Raw genomic sequence first — 9,924 nt, forward strand, 5'->3', positions numbered from 1 at the left:
GTTTACTCCAGGATTACCTGGTTTAAGCCATTATTGACGACCTGAAAGAATTTATACATTTAGTTTATGTCTTCATATAATTTTATAGGTATACTAAACTAGAAAGAATACCAGGTGATCAAAAAGCACTGGATTAAAATTCTTGAGTTGATCAAAACCTGTGTACGTTATAGTGTTGTGTACAATGCACAAAATTAGGAAATATGTATTATTGTAGCGATCATCTCCTGATTTTTGATCAAGTTGGTTTTTGATATTGTGGTATTCTTGCATGCACTAAATTATATAGGAACGAGGGAAACAAGTTTACAGTATTCGGGAACCGTGAGAAGGAAAATGGCTTAGTAAAGTCGGCTTTGAAATATTATTTCCTTTGTTTATTGTATATTATTTAAGTGTCTACAAAAAACTTAACTGAATTTTTGAGATGGGATACGTATGAGAGCGGTTATTTTTTCCATTTCACTTTATCTTGTGAGTGATTTCTGAACATTTGAGTTCAAGTTCAAGATCCAAATCTTATTTTTTGAATGAGTCTAAAATTTCAAGCTCAAAAGTAGTTTTAAAGTTGGCAGATTTTGAACTAACCTAACAATATTATGTCTGATCTACAGTTCTCTTATTCAAAAAGAAATTGAGTCTTTACCAGGAACTCAAATTTTCTAATCCTCAAATCTTTGCAACCTGCGCTGAAAACTTAAGAATGAAATATCCTTAAATGGAGTGACCGGCTATGTTAGATAATTGACCTGAGTATGCAGTGTTGTGGAAAACTGCTTTCGGATTCATTTGAGACATATTAAACTTTTTAAAGATCTGTTAATCCTGAGTTTGAGCGCAAACTACCTTACATAGCCGGGACTCCCTTTAATCACAATCGCTTAATCTGATTATCCAATGTACACACTTTTGATTTTCTTCTTATAACCTTCTTTTTAGATATTTCATCTTTATAAAAAGTTATGTCTGATTACAATTACAGATATAATCATATAATGCTATATCGATTGGACTAATATCCGATTGAATTAAAGTCAGCTGTTCACAAGCCGGCTTCAAGAGCATTTAAACATATATAAATTTAATCATGTTAATATGAAATTATTAAAAAATATATTTTATGACTATTGTTATTTTGAACGTTAGCTTTAATAAAGATAAAGAAATCAAACCCCGTTTTCAAAAGTTAAAAAGTAGATCTAAACATGACACGCTGATTGGTTAAATTTTTAACTTCTTTCTTGGATATCGAATGCGTTTTAAACTAATCTTGGGTTTAGTAAAACCAGGAGTTTAAGCATTAATCTTGATATCCACCATTCTAAAGTTTTCAGCTCTGATGATGTAAATCTTTGATGTTTCAAACTTAGATTAAGAAAATTTATATAAGGAATACAAAATTGGGATAAAACTTAACTCCTTTCCCACATTTTTCATAATTTTTATCTTTACTTGTTTTCTCCTCAAATATGCATTAACCATAAATCTAGGAAATTGGAAATGTTGAAACCCTGAAAATCCGTTATTGGATAAACATTGATAAGTCCTACCCTTCCTCTCGAGTAAGCAAAGGATGCATTATTTTGTAAACAATTTATTCTAGAAACTTCTCATCAATTTCTTCCTAGCATAGAGAGCAAACAATTATCTCATTTATTTCATTCCACTGCGGAAGAATTTGTTTCAACCACAGCAATTTCAAAAATAAAAAGTGTTGGGGGGGGGCGAATTAAAATATAATTTTTTTACCTTCACGATAAAAATGTTTTTTTGTCTTTAAAATTTGTCAAACAGACAGAAAATATGAAAATTAATTGTTCAATGAATGTATACCTTTATCACTCTATCCCCGTAGTAAATTTGAATTCGAACAGGACCTGCCCAGTTTGTACCGGCCTGCCAGATAACAGCGTGTACTGACCCGATCCTTTGGTACAGTACGTCGCCCTAACCAGACTAACATACGACAGGGGTCAATTTTCTTGGCATAGTCCCGTCGGAGGGCTAACTATGATAACTCCCATGGCACTTAGTCCACCGTGTTATCGAACGTCAAGTTGAAAACAAAATCTAAACTAATTGATTTTTCAGATGATTGAAGAGTTTTATATGCTGGGTGTTCCGAGAAAAAGAGGAAATATGGGTTCAACATTTTTAAATTCAGATTTTCAAAATTATTTACAATATGTGAAAAAATTTCCGATTCAATGAACCCTCATTCGGGCTTTATGACGAAAAATGTCAGCGAAGAAATTTTGTAATAAAAAAACAATATGTAAAACTACTGTATTTATAGCAGCAATACATTATTTCGGATAAAATTTAGTTCAGCTTGTAAAAGCTAGTTCACCATAAACCAAAATACAGCTTGTTGGAATGATTATCAAATATTTAACCTACCCCCCCCCCTTCTTCTTTCGCTAATCCTTTATCAGATTTTTGTAACTTAATCCATTATGAGCTGTGTAAATATAAAAAACTACATAGAGCATAATTTTATTAAACTTTATTAACTTTTATTTCAATTGTGAACATTTTCTCTTTGCTTACAGTGTAAACCAAACAAAAAAATATATTCCCGGATTTTATAAAAACAATTTCATAGATTTTAGAAATTGAATGACAATCGAATTTTGTTGGAGGCACAGTTTTTTAATTTTTGTCATCTGTAAACCTTCCCTGGGGACATGTGAAGTCCTACACAAAATTTGGGCCCGATCGGTTCAGCCGTTTTGACGTTAATTGGACACAAACAAATACCCACCCAGACACAGAAAGTATATATATAGATGAAAACTTTTCAAAATATAATTTTCCGCACTTTTATTTTTTTATTATTTGTCTGCTTTCAAAACTAAAGAAACTTTAAAAATTTGTTCCTCAAAATGCAAAATTTTTTTTTTATTAACCCTATCCCCGCTGGGGTACTTGAAAACCAGGATACGCTGGGGGGGGGGTCAATTTGACCCCCCCCTCTAAATCCCATGTTTTATGTCCAAATATGACAAATGATACATCATTAGAAAGCTCTTGTGCTCTACTTTTAGAATCTGCAAAAAAATTTGCAAATTTGCGAAAATTGAATTTTTTATCGCAAAATCCAGTTTTATAGTAAAAATGTTTGCAAAAAAAAATTTTTCCAAAAAATGACAAATTATACATTTTTGAAAAGCCCTTGATCATGCCATTTCAAATATGCAAAAATTTTTGCAAAATTTTAAATAACCTGATTTTTAATCAAGAAAAACTAAAAATGTGCAAATTTCCTTAGACAGGTTGTTTGCAAAAAATTTGCAATTTTTTTTTCGCAAAACTTGTGCAATCCGTTTCCTTATGTCATAGGCTTTCCAAAAAGCTAAATTTTATCAAAATCTGACAAGTGAAAGTGGGTCAAAACAAAGATTTAGTATGCTACAGTCAAAAGCAGTCATTCAGGCAGTGTGCCTGAGGACTCAGGCAGTTAGTATTAAAGCCCGGTTTTAGGCCTAAAGGGAGGGCTTTGGGTATGTAAGAAAAGTCAGAAAATTTCAACAGCCTCAGACCAATACTTTTTGAGTTATGTAAAAAAAACTACAGGGGGGGGTCAAATTGACCCCCCCCCCAGCGGGAATAGGGTTAATATAACATTTTTGCATAATTCGAACGCTTTAGTCATAACCCTGAAAAAAGTTACAACAAAATGTTGGTTTTAAAAAAAAGTAATGGGGCGGGGAGGGGGTGGGGCCGGGTGATGAGATTTCACAGAAAATGTTAAAACGACTGTAGATGCTTCAAGGAAAATTTCTTCTTTGTTCCATCTTAAAAATTTTATATTTCGTTCTTCATGCATCTAATGATCTATTGCTTAAAATCCACAAACCACATTGAGAAATAGTTAGTTTGGAAGACATAGCTCAGACAAAGGCTTAATGGACATCATTGTGAATTAGCCGTACTCATCTTTAAATGTAATTTCACTTCAAATAATGATAGCCGGCCGTTTCACCTTATTGTATTACTTAAACTACAGTCAGGGTTGCTTTTTTAATATTACAGTTGTATACTGTCAACTTTGCTTTAAAGTTTATCTTGCTTCAAGACTTAATTTCCTGTCTAAAATTTGACAATCTCAGATCGAAGGTTTGCAAAAAAGTTATTTGAGATATGCCACCTTCTAAAAAACATAAAGTTAGATTTTTAATACATTTCTTGATTTTGATATTCAAAATATGATAATCTAGAAAAAACGGAAAAGTTAGAGAATATAATTCTTCAGTCAAATTATTCAGGTATTTTACAAAATAAAAATTAAAACTAAAAAAATTACGCATTTTGGCAAACATGAATAACAAAATGTACAACTGGTGGGATGTTATGTTACTTTAATTTTCCTTGGTTAAATAAAAAAGCGACATTACTATTACGCATTCTGTGTGTTCTCAAACAGAATGACGAAGTTTTGAGTCAAAAGGTTATAAAACTTTTTTAAAAATATAATTTTACCTTGACCAATTTAGCCTGCAAAATAGTTCTGGCCACGCTTTGGATGTTTTCCTGGAAAAATTGGTCAATTGTAAATATTATTCTATATAGATAATTATTCCTCTGAGTCTGTTTGAAAGTTGGTGGATGAAGACTGGATGATACAATCAGCTGTCGAGTAAATGGAAATATAAATGAATTTTCTTCTTTAATAAATATGTTTTATTGTATTTGTCAGAGATCAGTCAGAACCAATCTTTCTTATTTATTCTCAAAACAAAACAAACAAAACATTTAAAAGTTTTTAGCGAGGTGTTTTACTGCTGAAACCTAGGAAAATATAGTCTTATATAATTTGGGTTTCACTGTACCGTGCACATTATGTTTCCATTAAAATCATTAAAATATATTTCATTTTATAAAGAGGCCACTCTTGCTTTCTTCGTATTTTTTGCAGTAGTGTAAAAAATTGCAAATCTTGCAGAAAACATGCAGATAAAATTTATTGAATTTAAATTGAAATCTTCGCGGCTGGGATAGAACACCGTCATACACTTTGCACAAAATATTAAACATTTTTTTACAAATTTTATTTTCCGTAGATTAATAATCCTAGGTTGCAGAAAAATGTTCAGTTTGCAAATATCTGCACAGTCTGTGCAAATAAATGCATGGTTTAAATGTTGGCCCAAAACAGATACAAATATTTGTTTGGACTTAAAGTGTACTGCACTTTCTGAAAGGAATATAAACAAAGGCAAGACTGGTAAGGCTAAATATTAAATATGGTTTGTTTGTCTGTTTCTTTGTCTGTTTGTATCAAATAAACGTCAAAAGGGCCAGCTAAAACCAGCCAAAACCAGCTAAAACCAGCTAAAACCAGCTAAAACCAGCTAAAACCAGCTAAAACCAGCTAAAACCAGCTGAAACGATCGGGCCAACATTTTTCGCGGCCCAATTTACATAGAGAAATAGCATCATAAAGAGAAACAGTAAAGAGCTCAAATTTTATTTATGGTAACCCTGTTATTCATGCAGAGCTTCAGAGACAAGGAAGAAAATAGATAGAATTTATGTTTTTCAATACAAAAAAATATGTTATCTTCCTCATTAGCATTTTATTGGATAAATGATAAAGAAGATATCGTCGTTTTTTCGAATTGGGCATGTCACGCGTTAAATCGAAGATCACTCGAAATTAGGTCGAGAGATCTTAACGAAAAGTGATGAATTATAGTTTTCACCCAATTTTTGATTATACGTATCTCCCAGATTATGAAATAGAAATATTAGCTGAGGTGTCCGGCGTTGCCCAAGGAATTTTAAAAAACTCAAATTTTACAGATAAAAACGATTATTGAAAAATAAATTCGATTTTTGAAAAATAAATTTTATTTTTGACAAATAAATTTTATTTTTGAAGAGTAAATTCGATTTTTGAAAAATACATTCGATTTTTGAAAAATAAATTAGATTTTTGAAGAAAAATATTTCGAATTTGTAACCCCAGAGTGCCCTTAAAATATTTCAGCTAATTTGGTCCAGCTATATATATATATCTTCGTAAAATAAGTCTAGAACATGTTCTATTGTTTATTAAGATTGGTTATTGCTGGACACTGTGTAATTTATATTGGACAATCTTCAGCAGCATATATATTATATATATATATATAAGCAAACTGCTTTATTATATAGATGTTAGTAGTATCTTGACAGCTAAAAGTGTTCACGAATCAAACTTTAAATCATCAAAGGTTCAAGACGCAGTTTTAGACTCATCACATTGAACAAAAAGTGTATTTTCGTTAATACTGACATATTTAACATATTTAACACGATGATTTTAATCTTGACATAGCGCTTCTGTAAGGGGAAAACTTTGCAATTTAATATTTAAAAAGAAAAAGAAAAATGTATTAAAGCAAATAATATCCATTTCTGAAAAATTTTATTAGATAGTATATAATATATTTTGTACAAGGCCTCAATTACGGACACAGATCACCCCGGACTAACCAGAGTAAAAGGCGTTCGGTTTCTTCTATTTGAAGTCATATGCGTTTTGGTCTATAACTAAACAATCTTTAAACTTACAGATTTGTTAGTTTTATAATTTTCATTCAAAAGTATATGCCAGCAAAAAAGTATGTAAGAAGAAAGGCTAAAAGATTATGTTTAATAGGTCAAATTGTGATTGAAAGTCACAGCTTTCTGGAATATTGACAGAACCGTTAAATCCACGTGAGATGTAGAACATAAACCAATATAAGTAGAACTTAGAATGGGGTACTGAATTTCTTACATTTGACGACCTATAACGCATTAGAAAGGCTAAATAATGATTTCTATTGTAAACCATTACACTCACTGCTTCAAAATGCAATAAACTTAGTTCTATAAGCTGTCCTACTACGTCACAACTCACAGTATACAGTATAGTTGGTCCTATCAAATATCATTAATTTAGCATATTTAAAAAAAAATACTTTTAATATTTCTTTTTAAATCCGTTTTTTATTTTAAAAAATGCAAAAAGCTAAATTAATAAGTTTGGAATTTCACCAATATTTATAGTCCGGCCCCTTAAGATTGAGTGGTTCATGTCATCTTGTACTTTGTTTTGCCAGCTAGGTAGGTATTTGAAGTATGTGAGTTATTTTCACTTTGAGATATAGAATTTCATTTACAAATGGAACTGCATTCTTTTTTCCCTTACAAAATCCTAGAAAAAGAAATTGAAAAGAGCGAATTCAGAGCCTGAAACATCACACATAGTTTAGAGGATAAAAATATATTCTAGAACAATAAATGGCAACGTAGAATCTGTACACTCTCAGTACAGCTGTATTCTGACGTTACAAGTGTCAACTTAGTTTTTGTGTCCGACAATTTTAGAATAAAGTACTTATCTTACAGTAAAATAAGTGCAATTTTATGTGTTCTTTAATTTATGTTTTTACACTTTTTTATTTAATCTTGGAAAACATGTCAACTCTGTCAACTAATGTTAGAAAATTTCATTTTTCTTGTTATATTTGACACTTGTGACGTCATGCATAATTGGTCCATTCTGTTGCAACCTATTTAATTTCATGAACGAATTTGATTTTATAACTATATTGCCCCCACCACCCCTCCCCCCACCTTCAAAATACCCCTGTTGCGCCTCTGGACCAGCCTAGAGTAGGTTGAGTTCGGTTTATTCAATTTGAAATTAATCGCGATTTTGTCTAAAACCGAACAATCTTTTAATTTACAGAGTTGTAAACAAAAAACAACCGTTAACGGCAGAATATCCTCCGTTAACGCCGTTAATAAAATTGAGATTGTTAACTAACGGTAACTGCCGTTAACGAAACAAACGCTCCGTTCTTACCTTTAAAACTTATGGCTACCTGAATTTTTTTAAAGGTTGGAACTAACCGTTAACGTAACGGCTAGAAAAAGTTTGAAAATGCCCATGTTGATATTGCTCTTCCTGTATTTGATTTATTTTGAAAAAGAAAATGGTAGTTGTTACTGAAAATGACATGTATTGAGTCGTTGATATTGTATTTTAATCCTAGAATCCTCTGAATATGGTTTTACTTCCGAATATAGAGTGTAGACTGTTAGATATTCATTTTTTTATTTATTATTATCTATATTTATTACTATTATATTACAAATATATTTACAGATTTATAATAATATGTATTATTAATTAATAATAATTCCTCTTGCATAGTATAAGACAAGACTACAGTTACATATATAGACTGAGTTACCTGGACGTTAAAAATAAACTAAGTTAAATCAGGGGTTGGTAGTGGAACATTTGTGTTGTGTTGAGAATCGATAATCTTTAACGTTAATCACAATATCCAGAAAAATCGACTAAAACCTTGTTTAAAGACTAGGGTAATAATAATTTTGAAATCGTTTAATGAAAACTGAATGGAAAGGCTGTTGAAAAAAAATCCAAACAATTTACATTTTTTCTCTCACAGGCTTAATCATTATCCGATCATAATAAAATTTATATCAGTGTCTTTAGGACCTTAGGACTACATGGTTAAACTATTGAATTTGGTCAACCCTGCTCTAAATAAATGCTCTTTATTTCTTGGGAAAGGATTTGATCAGCCTACCTGGCTGGGATTTCCTATTCTCGCCACACTGCTTCAGATGATAGAAGTTTTCACATTTCTTTCTTGCAACCTTCTTTTTTGCAATAACCGGACATTATAAAACTTGGTGGTTATTGTCAGTTGTAAACCAAATTTAGATTTGAACTATATCTGATAGCATATGAGGCTGGCTACAGAGTGGCTGTTTACAGGTTAGTCCTGCTGCAGCTTTGGTTTTTTTTCTACACCCTTTAGGATGATGTCTGAAGCTTTCTTTCTGTTTTTGTTTTAAATGAAATAAATAAGTAAAATAAGACGGTAAAATAGCAAAAGACGAAATGAAATACGATCAAAAAGTATCACCCCACCCCCCTCTTCCCTAATAATATTAAAAAAAGGATTTTATTCCAGCATTATGGGGAGAATATTTCACGCTAAAATCAAAACTTTCAAAAATATTTTTAATATCACATTTTAAAACCAATTTTGAATTTTTGAACATGTAATTTTCCTAAAAATTTGTAGTTAATATTGAAAGTAATGAATCGCTAACAGTTCTTAAATTAAAATAAACGATTTGTGGCCCCAAGATGTCCGTATCTGGATAATTTGTCAAAGAGTTTAAAATCAGCAGAAGAATTTACAAAATTTTATTTTGATACATTGACTGTCCGTACGTACAGGGTCACTCACAAAAAATTAAACTTTAGAGACAACCTTACAACTTCTGTTTAGTAGTTTATCCTGCAGCTTTAGTCATTTTTAGTCATATCTAGTAGAATCTTCAAACAAATGTTGAAATAGATGTTTTTGTTTAATTTATAGTTGCACTTCTTAAAATTAAATTTTCGTTGTAACTTGTTCATATGCCTGAAGTTTGAATTCTGTATGAATAAAAAATGAAGATGATATTATGTATATGTAAATAGATCTACAGATGAAATAGAATTTATAATACTAGCCATTGTGGACATGTTCTCTTTGTGTACATCGTAAAACAAAACAAAAATAATTCGCGGATTTTCACAAAAAAATTCGTAGATTTTCAAAATTTTCAAAAATTTAATGAAGATCGAATTTTGATGGAGACAAATATTTGAAATTTTGATCATTCATAAACCTTCCCTGTGGTCACGTGATGTCCCACAAAAAATTTGGGCCGATCGGTTCAGCCGTTTTGACGTTTATTGGATACAAACAAACAGACACCCAGACAAGCCAAATTTATATATAGATTTGCAGGTTATTATAAAAGTACACCAAGACAAGCGAATAAAATAATGCTTTTTAGAGCTGGTTAAAACGCTTCATACTTTACAATCAAAATTTAAAATTTAAAATGATTGAGAGA

General features: G+C 30.9%; 1 long non-coding RNA gene across 1 annotated transcript; it reads left to right on the forward strand.

Annotated features, from left to right (window-relative positions):
• Positions 1-4,218: 4,218 nt before the first annotated feature.
• Positions 4,219-4,691, forward strand: LOC111711933 (uncharacterized). The gene is made up of 2 exons (XR_002767343.1): positions 4,219-4,268; positions 4,573-4,691. It is a non-coding gene; the product is annotated as an uncharacterized LOC111711933 (long non-coding RNA).
• The last annotated feature ends 5,233 nt before the right edge of the window (positions 4,692-9,924 follow it).

This window comes from Eurytemora carolleeae, unplaced genomic scaffold (assembly GCF_000591075.1).
Source record: "Eurytemora carolleeae unplaced genomic scaffold, Eaff_2.0 scaffold1226, whole genome shotgun sequence".
NCBI lineage: Eukaryota > Metazoa > Arthropoda > Copepoda > Calanoida > Temoridae > Eurytemora > Eurytemora carolleeae.